Source organism: Papio anubis, chromosome 6 (genome assembly GCF_008728515.1).
Source record: "Papio anubis isolate 15944 chromosome 6, Panubis1.0, whole genome shotgun sequence".
In the NCBI taxonomy this organism is placed as follows: domain Eukaryota; kingdom Metazoa; phylum Chordata; class Mammalia; order Primates; family Cercopithecidae; genus Papio; species Papio anubis.
This window is the reverse complement of record NC_044981.1, coordinates 66949572-66968637: the sequence shown is the minus strand read 5'-3', so window position 1 is coordinate 66968637 and position 19066 is coordinate 66949572. Positions and strand designations below refer to the sequence as shown.

General features: G+C 42.8%; 1 non-coding gene across 1 annotated transcript; it reads left to right on the top strand.

Annotated features, from left to right (window-relative positions):
- The first annotated feature begins 18446 nt into the window (after window positions 1–18446).
- On the top strand, window positions 18447–18584 carry LOC116275467. Its single transcript, XR_004184600.1, has one exon. It is a non-coding gene; the product is annotated as a U4 spliceosomal RNA (small nuclear RNA).
- Window positions 18585–19066: the final 482 nt, after the last annotated feature.

Below are 19066 nucleotides of genomic sequence, written 5' to 3'. Positions count from 1 at the left end.
ATCTTAACAAGTAGACTAGCCCATTGGAAGGTAGAATCTACCATTGGAAGTGATGGAACAAAAAAACCACGTCTCAAAAATATCCACCCTCTCAGAACAACTTCGTAAGAGTTAAATAAAGTATGAGAATTCCCTATCAAATTGTCTTCAATTTAGAGCAGATCTTCATGTCCAAGGAGGACTTCAACACTAAGATGAATACACAAAATACCAGACTAGTTACTGACTAGGCCAATAAAGATGGCGGCAGTAAAGACTAGGCAACAAAAAATTGTCTCCCCTAATGAGAGGTGACAATGTGCTAGCAGGGCTTGCTCTCGGTGCCTCCTCGGCCTTGGTGTCCACTCTGGCGGCACTTGAGGAGCCCTTCAGCCCACCACTGCACTGTGGGAGCCCCTCTCTGAGTTGGCGGTGGCCAGGGCTGCCCTTTGCTTGCAGGGAGGTGTGGACGGAGAGGCGTAGGCGAGAACCAGGGCTTCAGGCTGCACTCATGGGCCAGCGCAAGTTCTGGGTGGGCGCAGGCTCGGCGGGCCCCCCACTCAGAGCTGCTGGCTGGCAACGCCAGCCCCAGACAATGAGGGGCTTAGCACCCAGGCCAGCAGCTGCAGAGGTTGCACCAGGTCCCCCAGCACTGCCAGCCCGCCGGAACCATGCTCGAATTCTCGCCAGGCCTCAGCCGCTTCCCCATGATGCAGGGCTTGGGGCCTGCAGCCTGCCATACCCGAGCCCCCCAGTGGTGGGCTCCTGCACAGCCCAAGCCTCCCCGACGGGTGCCATCCCCTGCTCCACGGCACCCACTCCCATCGACCACCCAAGGGCTGAGGAGTGCAGGCGCGTGGCACAGGACTGATGGGCAGCTCTGCCTATGGCCCTGGCATGGGATCCAGTAGGTGAAGCCAGCTGGGCTCCTGAGTCGGATGGGGACTTGGAAAACTTTTATATCTAATCACAGGATTGTATATGCACCAATCAGCACTCTGTATCTACTTCATCTAGTGGGGACTTGGAGCACTTTTACCTCTAGCTAGTAGATTGTGAATACACCAATCAGCATTCTGTGTCTAGCTCAGGGATTGTAAATGCACCAATCAGCACTGTCAAAACGGACCAATCAGCTCTCTGTAAAATGGACCAATCAGCTCTCTGTAAAATGGACCAGTCAGCAGGATGTGAGTGGGATCAGATAAGGGAATAAAAGCAGGCTGCCCAAGCCACACTGTGGAAGCTTTGTTCTTTTGCTCTTTACAATAAATCTTGCTGCTGCTCACTCTTTGGGTCCACACTACCTTTATGAGCTGTAACACTCACCATGAAGGTCTGCAGCTTCACTCCTGAAGCCAGCAAGACCACGAACCCACCGGGAAGAATGAACAACTCTGGACGAGCCACTTTTAAGAGCTGTAACACTCACCGTGAAGGTCTGCAGCTTCACTCCTGAAGTCAGCAAGACCATGAGCCCACCAGAAGGAAAAAATTAGACACATCTGAACATCTGAAGGAACAAACTCTGGATACACCATCTTTAAGAACTGTAATACCACGAGGGTCTACAGCTTCATTCTTGAAGTCAGCGAGACCAAGAACCCACCAATTTCAGACACATTTTGGCAACCATGAAGGGACTTTTACCTATCACCAGGCAGTGAGACTTTCGCCTATTGTCATGTGGTAAGACTTTCACCTATCACCAAGTGGTGAGTATCACTGGACCCATTTTGCTAGCTATTCTGTCCTATTTTTCCCTAGAATTTGGGGGTTAAATACTGGCACCTGTCGGCCAGTTAAAAGCAACTAGCGTGGCCGCTGGACTAAAGACATGGGTGTCAGGCTTTCTCGGAAAGGGGTCTCTAACAACCCCCGACTCTTCGGAGTTGGGAGTGTTGGTTTGCCTGGAACCAGCTTCCACTTTTCCTGTACTTCTGGTCTGAGTCGAGGGTCAACAGAGGGGAAAGCCATTGAGTTCCAGGGTCCCAACAACAAGTTGGTTGACCCTGCAGTCATGAGCGGAACTCTCAAAGGCATGTCGCCCAAGCGAGACTCGCCCATCTATCCTGTCTATCCTGACCCTTGCCTCCTGGATCCTAATGCCTGTCAGACAAACTTCCTCTCGCCTCTCTTCTCTGAGGCCAGCCCCGCTTCTAAAAACCACTCCCTGTCTCTGGTGCTTTTCTACTTTCTCCTATAAGAATGATTTCTAGTATAAACTACAGGACTCTGTTACCTTCTTTAGGCACCTGAGCTCACCAATCAGAAAGACATAACTTTTGCCCAAAGCCCCATTGTAGGGGGTACAATTTGGAATTTTAGGATCCCTCCTCAGATAAGCAGACCTAACAAAAGCTATTCCTGAAGCTAGGATATGGGGAACCTCAGAAATTGTATCCTTCCTATTCATATAAGTGAGGAAAAAAAGCATCACTCTTCCAACTCTGGAGATGCCTTCCCTCCCTCAGGGTGTGGCCCTCCACTTCATTTTGCAGGCATAACATCTTTATAGGACACAGGTAAGGTCCCAATACAAACAGGAGAATGCTTAGGACTCTAACAGGTTTTCGAGAATGTGTTGGTAAGGGCCACTAAATCCGATTTTTCTCAGTCCTCCTTGTGGTCTAGAAGGACAGGCAAAAGTGCAGGTTTTTGAGAATGTGTTGGTAAGGGCCACTAAATCTGACCTTCCTCGGTCCTCCTTGTGGTCTGGGAGGAAAACTAGGGTTTCTGCTGCTGCATCAGTGAGCGCAACTATTCTGATCAGCAGGGTCCAGGGACCGTTGCGGGGTCTTGGGCAGAGGTTGTTTCTGCTGCTGCGTTGGTGAGCACAACTATTTCAATCAGCAGGGTCCAGGGACTGTTGCGGGTTCCTGGGCAGGGGGAGAAACAAAACAAACCAAAACTGCGGGAGGTTTTGTCTTTCAGATGGGGAACACTCAGGCACCAACAGTCTCACTCTTGAAATGCATCCTAAGCCATTGGGACCAATTTGACCCAAAAACACTGAAAAAGAGGCACTATAGCCTGGTTCCAGTATTTTCTCTCTGATGGAGAAAAATGGCCACCTGAGGGAAGTAGAAATTATAATACTATCCTGCAACTTGACCTTTACTGTAAGAGGGAAGGCAAATGGAGTGAAATACCTTATGTCCAAGCTTTCTTTTCATTGAAAGAGAATACACAACTATGCAAAGTTTGCCATTTACATCCCACCGGAGGACCTCTCAGCTTACCCCCATATCCTAGCCTCCCTATAGCTCCCCTTCCTATTAATGATAAGCCTCCTCTAATCTCCCCTGCCCAGAAAGAAATAAGCAAAGAAATCTCCAAAGGACCCCAAAACCCCACAGGCTATCAGTTATGTCCCCTTCAAGCTGTAGGGGGAGGGGAATTTGGCCCAACCCGGGTACATGTCCCCTTCTCCCTCTCTGATTTAAAGCAGATCAAGGCAGACCTGGGGAAGTTTTCAGATGATGCTGATAGGTACACAGATGTCCTACAGGGTCTAGGGCAAACCTTCGATCTTGCTTGGAGAGATGGCATGCTATTGTTAGATCAAACCCTGGCCTTTAATGAAAAGAATGCGGCTCTAGCTATAGCCCGAGAGTCTGGAGATACCTGGTATCTTAGTCAAGTAAATGATAGAATGACAGCCAAAGAAAGGGACAAATTCCCTACCGGTCAGCAAGCCATCCCCAGTATGGATCCCCACTGGGACCTTGACTCAGATAATGGGGACTGGAGTCATAAACATCTGTTAACCTGTTTTCTAGAAGGACTAAGGAGAATTAGGAAAAAGTCCATGAATTCAATGATGTCCACCATAACTCAGTGAAAGGAAGAAAATCCTTCTGCCTTCCTTGAGAGGCTACAGGAAGCTTTAAGAAAATATACTCCCCTGTCACCCGAATCACTCGAGGGTCTATTGATTCTAAAAGACAAGTTCAATACCCAATCAGCCACAGATATCAGGAGAAAGCTTCAAAAGCAAACACTGGGCCCTGAACAAAATTTGGAGGTATTATTAAACTTGGCAACCTTGGTGTTCTATAGTAGGGACCAAGAGGAACAGGACCAAAAGGAAAAGTGAGATCAGAGAAAGGTCACAGCCTTAGTCATGGCCCTCAGACAAATAAACCTTGGTGGTTCAGAAAGGACAGAAAATGGAGCAGGCCAATCACCCAGTAGGCTTTGTTATCAGTGTGGCTTACTAGGACACTTTAAAAAAGATTATCCAATGAGAAACAAGCTGCCCTCTTGTCCATGTCCACTATGTCAAGGATGAAGATTCTCTGGGTCAGAAGCCCCCAACCAGATGATCAAACAACAGGACTACGGGTGCCTGGGGAAAGTGCCAGCTCATGTCATCGCCCTCACTGAGTCCTGGGTACATTTAACCATTGAGGGCCAGGAAATTGACTTCCTCCTGGACACTAGTGCGGCTTTCTCAGTATTAATCTCCTGTCCTGGACTACTGTCCTCAAGGTCCGTTACCATCCGAGGAATCCTGGGACAGCCTGTAACCAGGTATTTCTCCCACCTCCTCGGTTGTAATTGGGAGACTTTGCTCTTTTCACATGCCTCTCTTGTTATGCCTGAAAGTCCCATAACCTTAATAGGGAGGGACATATTAGCCAAAGCTGGAGCTATTATTTTCATGAATATGGGGGACAAGTTACCCATTTGTTGTCCCCTAATTGAGGAGGGAATCAACCCTGAAGGCTGGGCGTTGGAAGGACAATTTGGAAGGGCAAAAAATGCCCGCCCAATTCAAATCAGGCTAAAAAACTCCACTACTTTTCCTTACCAAAGGCAATATCCCTTAAGGCCTGAAGCTCATAAAGGATTACGGGATAACGTTAAACATTTAAAAGCTCAAGACTTAGTAAGGAAATGCAGCAGTTCTTGCAACACCCCAATTCTAGGAGTACAAAAACCAAACGGTCAGTGGAGACTAGTACAAGATCTTAGACTCATCAATGAGGCAGTAATTCCTCTATATCCAGTTGTACCCAACCCCTATACCCTGCTCTCTTAAATGCCAGAGGAAGCAGAATGGTTCATGGTTCTGGACCTCGAGGATGCCTTCTTCTGTATTCCCCTGCACTCTGACTCCCAGTTTCTCTTTGCCTTTGAGGATCCCACAGACCACACATCCCACCTTACATGAACGGTCTTGCCCCAAGGGTTTACGGATAGCCTTCATCTGTTTGGTCAGGCACTGACCCAAGATCTAGGCCACTTCTCAAGTCCAGGCACTCTGGTCCTTCAGTATGTGGATGATTTACTTTTGGCTACCAGTTTGGAAGCCTTGTGCCAGCAGGCTACTCTAGATCTCTGGAACTGTCTAGCTAATCAAGGGTATAACGTGTCTAGGTCGACGGCCCAGCTTTGCCTACGGCAGGTCAAATATCTAGGCCTAATCTTAGCCTAAGGGACCAGGGTCCTCAGCAAGGAACAAATACAGCCTATACTGGCTTATCCTCGCCCTACGACATTAAAATAGTGTGGAGGGAGAGGTGCAGGTGGGAATCGGGGCTGCGTGCAGCGCTCAAGGGTCAGCGCAAGTTCTGGGTGGGTGCAGGCTCGACAGGCCCCGCACTCCGAGTGGCCAGCTGGTGCTGCCGGCCCCGGGCTGTGAGGGACTTAGCACCCAGGTCAGCAGCTGCGGAGTTTGCGCCAGTTTCCCCAGCACTGCCAGCTCGCCTGCACCACGCTCAAATTGTCACCAGGCCTCAGCCACCCAGGGTTCAGGATGTGCAGCCCACCATGGCTGAGCACCCCTGCGGTGGGCTCCCATGCGGCCTGAGCCTCCCTGATGAGTGCTGCCCCCTGCTCCGTGGCGCCTGGTCCCATTGACCACCCAAGGACTGAGGAGTCCAGGCACTTGGCACAGGACTGATGGGCAGCTCCGCCCACGCCCTGGCATGGGATCCACTAGGCAAAGCCAGCTGAGCTCCTGAGTCGGATGGGGACTTGGAGAACTTTTACGTCTAGTTAGAGGATTGTGAATACACCAATCAGCACTCTGTGTCTAGCTCAGGGATTGTAAACACACCAATCAGCACCCTGTAAAAATGGACCAATCAGCTCTCTGTAAAATGGACCAATAATCTCTCTGGAAAATGGACCAATCAGCTCCCTGTAAAATGGACCAATCAGCAGGATGTGGGTAGGTTCAGATAAGGGAATAAAAGCATGCTGCCTGAGACAGCAGCTGGTAACCTGCTTGGGTCCCCTTCCACACTGTGGAATCTTTGTTCTTTTGCTCTTTAAGTAAATCTTGCTGCTGCTCAGTCTTTGGGTCCACACTGCTTTTATGAACTATAACACTCACCACGAAGGTCTGCAGCTTCACTCCTAAAGCCAGCAAGACACAAACCCACTGGGAAGAATGAACAACTCCAGATGCAGCACCTTTAAGAGCTGTGATACTCACCGTGAAGGTCTATGCTTCACTCCTGAAGTCAGCAAGACCATGAACCCACCAGAAGGAAGAAACTGCGGACACATCTGAACATCTGAAGGAAGAAACTCCAGACACACCATCTTTAAGAACGGAAACACTCATCGCAAGCGTCCGCGGCTTCATTCTTCAAGTCAGCAAGACCAAGAACCCACCAATTCTGGACACACTGACATCCCAAATATAAAGTCTGGCAACAAAGCAAACTATAGACTAAACCCAATTATTGCAGTCTCATAGCCCCTCCTTATTTTTATATCATAGATAATGAAACAAATTAACAATAGCAAAAAATAAAAACATATAGGTCTTCTGCAATAAACATGTCGAGGACAACACAATAGGTTTGTTTTGGTTATTATAAACTATCAATGTGATTATGATCATGAGAAATAGAATCACTTCAGAACAAGACTTTTTCATGAGGCAAGAATTATTTACCTACTAATTTTGGAACAATGTACTACTTTCTATAACATCTGTTCATTGTTCGTAATTGGTAAACTTACAACACTCTGTCCTTGACAAAGAGGGACATTTAAAGTTCTTAAATAAAAATTTGAAAGAATAAAAGTTCATATTGACCTACCAGATTCCTACTGGTTTTAAAAACAGATAAAATATTTATATTGTTCAGGATGTTTATAACTAGTTTACTGTTAATTTGAAACTTTGAAGATCTTATATAAACAAGAAGTATTTCAATTTCATAATGCTTTCACTTTACTATAAAATATTAGAAATTAAAATCAGTAGCAAATGTTTCATAAATATAAACGGATTTTTGTATTATTTAATGGTTCTTTGTATAATTTAAGGTTTTCAATAGCCCATGCCTTTTCTCTAATGTGTAGAGATTAGATGTGGAAAAGGGACTATACTCCAGGGAGTTCATATTAGGTATATTCAGGTAGAGCTAGCCTTCATATTAATATATAATTTCAGGTAAATATTTTAATTTTAAGGTTTTTAAAAGCATTACATGACTAAGCTCATTGTTATTATTTTAATGAAACCTATATTGAGATATAATTCACATATAATAAAGTTCATCTCTTTAAATTATAAAGTTTATTGGTTATTTCATGTTTTTAAACACAAAATCACCATCTTTACTTTAGGGTCAACACCTCTCATTCTATAATGGGCACTAATAACTAAAGCTAGAAATCTTTGATCTTTTTTCCCCCCTTCTTTTTAATCCTCTTTACGAAATATGTCAAAATCACTTTTCAGTCAACTTTTGAAATGTTCACTGGTCTGCTTCCTGTGGTTAGAAACATTATTTAATTCCTTCCACTATTCCTTTAATTTTTTTTCTCTATCAGGAATGCCTTCTCCCTTCTGTCTGCTATCCAAATCTCATTCATCTAAAATCCCATAAGATTGTACTCTATCATACAAATATGTGTTATATATATACATACATTTTATGCCAATATTAGAAATACAAATTTGATATCATACATTTTTAAAGATAATTCCCACACATCCTTATTGTGTTGCTGAAACACCAGGGGTTCAGTCTAGGTGCTGCTGCTCGCTGCACAGAAAGCCAGTGACTGAGACAATAGGTATTGCCAAGGAAGAAGGCTTTAATCTGGTGATGCAGCCAAGGAGATGGGAGCTCACTCCCAAATCCATCTCCCTGACCAACTAAAACTAGGAGTTTATATAGCAGGGAAGAAATGTAACAATGTGTAAGAGAACAGAAACTAGGGAAGGGCAAGGAAGCAATCATGATGAATAAGCGGTTGAGCATCTCATTGTCTGTATGTGGCAAACTAGTGAGTTTCAGTTTTTTGATACTTTTTTGAGAGGCCTAAAGGTCATTTCCTGAGGAAGGAACTCAGATAAAACAAATGTAAGGTTCAAGTTTTAAGGCCATAAAAGTTAATTTAATCCTCAGGATGAGGACATTATAAATGTGATTTTTTGAATCAGTTGAAAAATCAGTAAAAGTCAAGTCAATGAAAATGGGCAATAGTATCTTCAGATTTTAAAAAAAGTATGTCAATAAGAGACAGGTCATCGTGGTTTTGTAACTCACTCTGAAAGCAAATCCACGTGACAGCATTCCAAATTTGTTATGCTGTGGCAGTTCCAACGGACTTAGTTTGCCCAAGTAACCCTTTGGATGACAGTATTCTTTTGAGTACACAAATTATGTTTTGTATTTTAATCACACCAATCTGCCACATATTATTCAAAAATTATTGTTTTATATGTTGTCTTCTAAAAATCAAAGATTGTAAGCTCCATGAGGTCAGAATTTTTGCCTAACATGTTCATGTTCTTCACAATGCATAACAGCTTTATTTCTAATGAAGTGGCTATTGTGGGATTTACTGACAGAAGTCCACACGATGTGTACAGTGCTTCATCATATAATTCAAGAATCAGAGAAATAGCCCACATATTTTAAACAACTTTAGATTTTGCTATGAGATTTACATAATGATTTCTCATTATAAGATCTAAAAGTCCCCGAGGAACAAAGCCAAAAACAATTTTATTTTAAAAAAAGAATAAAATGGTAAACTGCATTGTAGAATTGCTTTTGGGTACTGGAATATACAAGAAATGAATTAATGGAAAACACTGGAGTGATAAGTTTTATATTATGATCCCAAGAGATGTTATGATACAAGCAAAACTAATCAATGTAGATTATTCAGTTTAGTTGTTATTTTTACTTCAGGGGGATTCCTGAATCATTAAACTTAGTAATTTCTACAGCTACTATGGGTCTCTGATTATATTGCTCACCTAATGAAATAGTAAACAGATTACCATATTGAAAGTTCTCAAGAGGGAAAATGGCTAAAATATTCATCTTTTAAATTTCAAATGTTTAGTCACGATTGTTAGCTAGGGTGCGCTTAATGAAGTTTCATCATGTACCTAAATTCAACTTACAGGGCATAAAGATTTTTTGTATTTTATTTTTAAAAATATAGCAATAGATATTTTTATGATATTTAAAAGTGAAGGTATGGTCACAAGATTTGAAGTAAGCATTTATAGAAACACCGCATCAGTTCTTGAAGTTTAAGGGAAGAGCTGACAATATAATTGTATAACTGGGTGTTTTCCTAATCTTCCTACGTTCGCACCCTGGTCTTTAAGGAAGTGAACTTCATACATCATTAATTCCTTTTCGAGGTGTCGTCACTTCATGGAACCCCTCCTACAGGATAGGGTTAACCTCCTACAGGATTGAATACCCCTCCCTTAATAAATCTTTTGGACCAGAAAGGAAATATCCTTAGAACTGCATAATAACTTTGTACAGGAAACTGACGCCATGAAATACTTTATCTTCTGAATCTTCCTTAGAACTGCATAATAACTTTGGATAGGAAACTGATGCCATGAAATACTTTCTCATCTAAATCTTATCTTTTGAAGTCTAGTGGTTGGTTAAGTGGTGGGTTAGCTTCTGTGCATGTAAAAGTTGACGTGTGATTTTCAAGGTAGTAGGGTGAGGGTACTACGCAATTTGCAGAAACAGGACCAGTAATACGTTGCTAAGGGTGAGAAACAAATAATATGAAGCTCATAGTGCTGGACTAGTAATATGTTGTTACATTTTGGAAACAAATAATATGAAGCTCATAGTGCAAGCAGAAAAAGTTAAGCTCTATAAAATCATTTTAGTCCAGTGAGACAATCATTTAAAAAGGTTGAGAAATGCAGGGCAAGCCATCTAGAAACAAGTTATTCAAACCTAGTAAAGGTTGCTTACTTTTTGACCACACTGACCAACTCTACTCTTTTTAGTTTTTCACTCTCAAATGTGAAATGCTTGTACAAATAATCCATGCATACATTTAATGTGTTAATTGAAAATTATTTTGAAAAGAAAACTCATATATGATACTCTTCACTCCTTTCTGCAATAAGGAATTATGCTGTTTTATTCTGAAAGAGGGATCCTTAAAGCACTCTTCTAAGGAAAGTACATTGCGGATGATGTGAATGAATAGAATCCCCATCAATGTGGAAGAAACTCATATGCTCTACCATTATCCTTTCTCTGGGGGTCTATACTAAAATCCATTTGCAGACCACATTGCCTGTGATAGGGTCTGAACTGAAAACCTAGACTTTCTAAGTCCCATCCCGTGGTTCAATCACTTGTAATTGATATTTATGTATAAAATAACACAGTGCAGCTACACATTTTAAATTACTTAAGCTAAACAGAATACACAAGTATTGCCCATAAATAAGGCATTTGAATTATTTACATGTTAATTTCAAGCTCAACCAAACCTTTTATTAAACTAATCTTATTCTTAACTCCTCCTCTCACTCACATAGACCAAAAATATAAAGAATAATATATCTGAAGCCAAATCAACTCATATTGTTTTCAAATGTTTGCCTTACATGAAGATATATTTTAAGCAGATATTTGACATCCATTATTTAACTCCTCCAGAGGATCTTATCATCCACTCATTGCACTTGGTGTCAAAGCAAATATCAGTGTACAGACTGACTCAGGTCTTTATGTTATCAACTGCGGCATGTCATCAATTTGGCATACAATATATGGTTTACATTATTTGGAACAAATTTTTGTTTCAAAAACTGTAGCTTGTAACCCATTGCGAGGTGACAACGTGCTAGCAGCCCTCCCTGGCTCTCGGGACCTCCTCAGCCTCCGCATCCACTCTGGCCACGCTTGAGGAACCCTTCAGCCCACCATTGCACTGTGGGAGCCCCTCTCTGAGCTGGCCGAGGCCAGAGCCAACTCCCTCTGCTTGCAAGGAGGTGTGGAGGGAGAGGCGCAGGTGGGAACCAGGGCTGTGTGCAGCGCTGGCTGGCTCGGGTGAGTTCCAGGTGGGTGCGGGCTCAGCGGGCCCTGCACTCCAAGCAGGCCAGCCCCAGTGCCACCGGCCCAGGGCAGTGAGGGGCTTAGCACCTGGGCCAGCAGCTGCAGAGGGTGCAGAGGATGCGCGGGTCCCCCAGCACTGCCCGCCCACCCGGGTCGTGCTATAATTCGGGCCTCAGCCACCTCCCCGCAGGGCAGCACTTGGGACCTGCAGCCCACCATGCCCGAGCCCGCGCCTGCCCCTTCCCCCAGCTGCCTCGCCCCCCCTGCCCCCACCCCCCCTCCCCCCCCCACCCCCCCCATCCCCCCCAACATGGGCTCCCCCGCAGCCTGAGCTTCCCTGATGGTTGCTGTCCCCTGCTCCACGGCGCCCAGTCCCACTGACTGCCCAAGGGCTGAGTAGTGCAGGCATGCGGCAGGACTGGCGAGCAGCTCCGTCCATGGCCCCTGCACGGGATCCAGTAGGCAAAACCAGCTGGGCTCCTGAGTCGGTTGGGGACTTGGAGAACTTTTATGTCTAGCTAGAGGATTGTACATGTACCAGTGGGCACTCTGTATCTAGCTCTGGGGTTTGTGGATGCACCAATCAGCACTCTGTATCCAGCTAACCTGGTGGGGACTTGGAGAACTTTTATGTCTAGCTAGAGGATTGTAAATGCACCAATCAGTGCTATGTGTCTAGCTCAAGGTTTGTAAATGCACCAATCAGCACCCTGTCAAAATGGACCAATTAGCTCTCTGTAAAATGGACCAATCAGCTCTCTTTAAAATGGACCAATCAGCAGGATGTGGGTGGGGCCAGATAAGGGAATAAAAGCAGGCTTTCCGAGCCAGCCAGCAGCAACATTGTTGGGTGACCTTCTGCACTGTGGGAGCTTTGTTCTTTTGGTCTTTGTAATAAATCTTACTGCTGCTTGCGCTTTGGGTCCGCACTGCCTTTATGAGCTGTGACACTCACCATGAAGGTCTGCAGTTTCCCTCATGAGGCCAGCGAGAGGAGGAACCCACTGGGAGGAATGAACAACTCTAGATGGGAGGAACTAACAACTCCAGCTGCACACCGCCTTAAGAACTGTAACACTCACTGTGAAGGTCTGCAGTTTCACTCCTGAAGCCAGGGAGATCATGAACCCACCAGAAGGAAGAAACTCTGAACACGTCTGAACATCAGAAGGAACAAACTGTGGACACACCATCTTTAAGAACTGTAAGACTCACCATAAGGTTCACGGCTTCATTCTTGAAGTCAGCGAGACGAAGAACCCACCAATTCTGGACACACCATTCTATAAGGACTATATTTTAGATAAACCCTATTTCTCTTTACTACGGAGAAATAGGACTCCAAGAGAAGCCTGCTGTAGAAATTCAGTAAATATTTGAAATTGAGCTGATTCTACATTAGTTATATCGTTCAGGAAAAGTGGTAATCCAGAAATCTTTTACCTCTTTGAACCAAGGAAGGTAAGAATTTAGAAACTGCCAGAGAAAGCCTAACGTAGCCTTATTCTTAAATTTAGTATTTATTATTAGGGCTTAATATGTGCTACTGAGCAAAACACGTTTCTGCATCCACAGTCTAGTCAGAAGTCAAGTAGCCCAATGCCATCTTATAGGGTGCAATGATAATGGTCAGTATAGAAAGCTAGAGCAACAGAAAAGGAGCACATGGCCAGGCTTCATGAGAGGAACTGAGGATAAGTAGGCAGGGCTTCAGAGTGTATTTGACTTTGACATGGCTGAGATTTGGAGGAGAGAAGTGGGATGAGGGGTGAGTTGAGTGAGTGAAGACCCTACTGCCGGAAAACAATGGCATATACAATGACTGCGAGACACAGACAAAGAGAGTTTGCTCGAGAAATTTCAGATAATTCAGTATGGGTGGAATAAGAGGGGTTGGAGAAAAAATGGGGGAGTAGTAAAAGAACTTAATTTGCTCTTTTATGGAGTTTGGAATTAATCTTTAAGGCAATGGGAAACTGAAGGCTTGTAAGTGAAGGAGTGACATGATCTGATTTACACAGCCTGAGAAGCGCCCTCGATCCTTGCTAGTGTGGACTGGGAGAACAAGAGAGAAGTCAGAGCTGCTGGGCCAATGGGAAAGTGGAGCAGTTTCAATTTTTACTGTGAAGTTTTAATAGTCAGCTTTAAGTATAATGAATGTCCTTTATGTTACAATCTCTAGGTAATTGTAAATACCATATCTCTTTCCCAACCCTAATGTATTTAGCTGCCGTTCTTAGCCTGAACCACTGCTCTCTGTGCTTCCTTCTATCATACTAGTCACTAATACTGGATAAAATATACCCACTGCCCTCATGGAAGCTGCGAATGATGACTGTGGGAAGTGGTTTCAGGGAGGACAAGCCCAACTCATGTCATCAGGCAGACTGGAATCAAATCTTGGCTTTAGCAGCTTTAGCTTTAGCTTTGTGACCTTGGGAAATTCCTTAAACTCTTGGAACCTTGGTTTTCTCACCTTGAAAATGGAAACCAAAATATCTAGCAGGGTTGTAAGAATAGAAGATCATGTACACAGGGCTTCTAGCACAGAATAAGCCCTTGAGCATTATACACATTTTTATTAAAGACAAAATGTACATGAAAGACAACATTAAGGCTGGGTGCAGCGGCTCATGCCTGTAATCCCAGCACTTTGGGAGGCTGAGGCAGGTGGATCATGAGGTCAGGAAATCGAGACATCCTGACTACCATGGTGAAATCCTGTCTCTACTAAAAATACGAAAAAAAAAAAAATTACCCAGGCCTCGTGGCAGGAGCCTCGTCCAGGCCTCGTCCCAGCTACTTGGGAGGCTGAGGCAGGAGAATGGCGTGAACCCGGGAGGCAGAGCTTGCAGTGAGGTGAGATCATGCCACTGCACTTCAGCCTGGGCAACTGAGCAAGACTCTGTCTCAAAAAAAAAGCAAAACAAACAAACAAACATTGAGACAAACTTCCTATTTTCGAGTTGCTCTTTTGAAGAAAAACAGACATTGGCAGGAGCTCACAGTGGAGGAATGGGGCCTGAGACTCTCCTGTCACTCTGATTCCAGGTCATTAGCGCTTGTGAGTAGCTAAGCAGCTGAGGTGCTCCAGAAAACCTATGCAAAACAATCCTGGTTTTAACTATGTAATCAACCTGACAGGGCCACGGCTGAAATAAATATGAATGCTATGGCCAGGTGGCCTTGGGGATTGTGGAGTGCAATTAACCTGCCCACTCCCATTCCCAGAACTCTTCTCAGAGAGGTAGTTTCCTTGTCACTGGTTGAGTTTGATTCTGGCTATGAATTCCGAGCAGCATTTGTGCTTTCTCAGTGTGGTCCTGATCGGTACCACTTTCAGAGATCAGAGGAAACTAAATGAAGACTGTCTGAAGCATCAATTCCCCTTCCAAACCTTTCAGAAATTTCAAAAGATGTTAGTGAGCAGCGTAGTGCAGGAGAAGGAGAGTTGGCCCTTTATTCCTATTTTCATAGGAATGTAATGATCAGACCCACCCATTTCTGAATGTAATGAGGATGCAATCCTCAGTCTAAGTAGAAAAACCTGGGTAGAGGGCAAATGGGGAATTTTATCCCTAGCAGTGCAGTGTGACAGCTTTGGGTAGAAGGTACGGAACCAGAGAAGGAAAGACTTCTACCTAACTGGCTTCCAATTCACATTCATTTGGTACTGTTTCTTCTTTCTGTTTCTAAAGTCAGGAAAATCAGAAAAATACTTCCCTCCATAGCTGCAGCTGGCATTTTTGCAGTGATCATTAGAAGAACATGTTGGCAGTGGAAAACAGCTTTAGCATTTGGAGAACAGTCAATTGTGCCAAAAGCAAGTAGGAATAGAAATAGTAACACCAATATTGTTATTACCATACCAGAAGTCAGCTAGCTATCCTGTGCCTATAGCTTTCGTAAGTCATGTCTAATACCCTTGTCTCACCTGACCTTCATCTCACATTGTGTATGTGAGATGGGAGAGCAGCAGAAAGTGGGTTGAGAGGGGGAAAAAAAACTGTCACTGAGTTTGAGTAGCCAGCTTGACTTTGCAGCCCATGACTATCCATTAGCAAAGGATTTACCTCTTTTAATTGCAATAAAAATTTGAAAAGTAAACCCATTTTAGTGGAAGATTAGTTAGTAGAAAATTTCCGGAAAGCAATTTAGATAATTTGACCATATTTACCAATAGCCTTTTCAAAAATGTCATATTTCATCCAGAATGCCATTTTTAAGACTATACACTAAAGAAATAGTTTTAAATGCACACAAAAATTTTAAAATACAAAAATGTATATGACAGATATTTATAATAAAAAAGAAATAGGCTGGGCGCGGTGGCTCACGCCTGTAATCCCAGCACTTTGGGAGGCTGAGGCGGGCAGATCACGACGAGGTCAGGAGATCGAGACCATGGTGAAACCCCGTCTCTACTAAAAATTAGCTGGGCATGGTGGTGCACGCCTGTAGTCCCAGCTACTCGGGAGGCTGAGGCAGGAGAATGGCGTGAACCCGGGAGGTGGAGCTTGCAGTGAGCCGAGATTGCGCCACTGCACTCCAGCCTGGGCGACAGAGCGAGACTCCTTCTCAAAACAAAACAAAACACCCCACAAAATTGAATAAACATCCATAAAGTGTTACATACTCATTAATTCATATTGAATATATTCAGTTCTTAAAGGGGTTTTATAGAACTTTAAATGACATGAGAAAAATACTTATTGTTTTAATTTTCTCTTTTTCTCATTAGAAGGAAAAGAGCCACTCAAGTTATCTCAAGTAAGGGGGAATTTTTTCATAAGGATACACATGAAGTGAAACTAACAAGGATTTAAAAAGCCATGAGGAGTTGGGAGAGATGCTGCTAATGTGTCCACTCAGCGTCTCTTTTTCTCCCAAAGCCATCCCATTAATTCCGTTTTTGCCAATAGGAAAGCTAACACACATGCCCACATGTTTCCAGATATGGCTGTTTGTCATTGCCTTTCAGCTTAGGTTAAGTAAAGAGTAGTTTCCCTCTGAAAGGCCTGTGGGAACTAGGCACATTGATGTTGATGTTAAATAAAGCAGGAATCAAAACTACATTTATGGTATCACCATTCACTCACTCAACACGTATGCACTGAACACTCGCCATAAGGTGGCAACATTGGCACGCACGGTCCTTGCTCTCACACCTCTTCTAGCTTAGAGAATAAAGGCAATTTAAATCCATGTTCGTGGTGCTACAATACACATGTGTACATGATAGGAGAGCATCCTGAAAGAGATCCCAACTCAAACTTGGAGAAACATCAGAAAAGCATGTCCAGTTAATTTTTCTCCAGCAAGTAGTTTAGTGTGGCTATTTGAAGTTGTGTGTTTTTAAGGGGTTATAACTTAATTTGTTAGGGGATATGAAAAATTTTGTAAGCCAGAGTAAAAACTATTCGTCTTCTGAGTGGCAATGGAGAATTATGGTAAGTTTGTGCAGGGGAGAGAGTTGATCAAATTTGTGTTACAAAAACCTGTAAATTCAGTGTAGGTAATGTATTGGCTGATGGGCAGCCTGGAGTCAGAGAGTCCAGTGGGAGACTTTATTAGTAATAGCAGCAAAGTTGAAGGGACCCATACTAGAGCTAGTACAAGTAGAGGGGGAACAAACTACATGAACTTGAAAGATGTATAGAATCAACTGAACTTGGAGAATGATCATTTGTGTGGGTTGAGTGAGGGAAAGGAGTCAAGGATAAAGCCCAGTTTTATAGCTTAGTGTAATTAACTGAGATTGAAAACAAAGAAGTGAGTGAGGGAAAGATAATGAGTTCAATTTTAAATACATTGAGTTTGTAGTGAGAATGAGACATCTAGGGGTGATGCCCAGGAGGAAATTCGATCTATGCATCTGAAGTGCAGAAAGGGGTCAGAACTCCTGGAGACTGAGTTTGATATGTCATATGCGTATGGGCCATATTTCAAATAATGAATATGCATAAGAGTCTGAGAAATAAATTTAAATTTTTAATTATAATCTTTATAATTAAAAAATGAGAAAAAAAAGAGCCGATGGCAAGGCACAAACATACCTGAAGGACACAAAAAGAAAGGAGGAGAAACTTATGCAGGAAGGGGATGGAAATAGCCTTCAAAGAGGGAGGGAAATAATCCAGTGTGCAGCACTGTCACAGAAGTCAACAAGACAGAGCGTCGGGAAACAAGAATGACTTGGTGATAAGAAATCTATTCATAAAATATATATTAATAAGTCAAAGGAGAAAAAATATCATATCAACAGATGAGAAAAAGTCACTGGTAGAATCTAATGAATATTTTAATGGCAAGTGCTCCTTTAACATAATAATACATATGTATATATGCATGTGTGTTTATATATGTGTATATATGCAGGTGTTGTGTGTTTTGGGAGTCTCCAAGACCACTCTAGTTTTGATAGTTTACTAGGAGAATTCACAGGACTTGGCAAATAGTTGTATATACTCACAGCTATGATTTATTATGGTGAAAGGATAGAAAATGGAACTAGCAAAGGAAAAAAGGGCACGGGGTGAAATCCAGCATCCTCTCCCAGTGGAGTCAGACAGAATGAGCCTAATTCCTCTAGCAATGAGTTATAACAACACAAGTGAAATGTCTACTAGGGATGTTCATTAGAAGCTCAGTGCCCCAGTTTTTTACTGGGAGCTGGTCACGCAGACACTATCTGCCTAGCATTTTCTAAAACTTCAGAAGGAAAGATGTTCAGCATAAACCATATTGTTTGCACAGTTTAGACATAGTAAGCTATTCTTAACAGGAAATGGTAGGAATCCTACCATGATCCAAATGCCACCCAAGGGGCAACCTTGCAAGCAAGTCTTTCTACAGATGGCAGTCTCAGCTTTGCCATGTTACCTCTTCTCGCTCTCTCTCTCTGTGTGTGTGTGTGTGTGTGTGTGTGTGTGTGTGAGAGAGAGAGAGAGTGTGATGGTTGGATACACATTAGAAAATCAGGAGAGATGCCTGCTCTTTCTATTATTACTGAATATTGTTCTGAAAGTATTAAACAACATAATTAAATAAGAAGGAAGAAATCAGACAGAATAAATATTGTAAAGTAGGTAATGTTACTTAAGAATAATACAATTTTCTATTTGAAAATTAAAGAAAATCAGTTCTAGCTTTGCACAGTGGTAGTATCATAGCCACTGAGGTCTGAGATGCAATCATTGCTCACTGAAAACTTTCCCCCAAAACCCTGTCATGATGACTTGCAATGTAGTTGACACTGATAATTTTTCACAGTCTGTAAGGAGACTGATTTTTTTAAAAAGAAGAAAATCAGTTCTAGAAAGTATCAAGATAATAAAATGATTTGGGAATTTTAAAAATATAACAGAAAAATCAGAATATGTAATAAAAATCAGAAAAGATAAATGATCTAAGAATGCACTTTGAGGAAAGTGCAGGAAGTCAATTCAGTGTGTGTGAATAGGTCCAGACCATATCAGGAAGAAGTGAGAAACCAGTATGACCATACCTGAGAGTAAGGTAATAGAGAATGAATAATGAGGCTGAAGAGTTAAAATCGGGGCATAACATGCAGGGCTTTGATTGGGATTTTAAAAATTCCATTCTTAAAGCAATAAAAAGTTTCTGAAGAGTTTTGAAACCTTTAAAATACAATAACATTTGCACTCTGAAAGCATCATTCTAGCTGCAAATATGGAAATAGTTTTGAGGTGAGCCAGATATATAAGCTTTGGATGGAGATTTACAAGAATAATATCTACAATAGA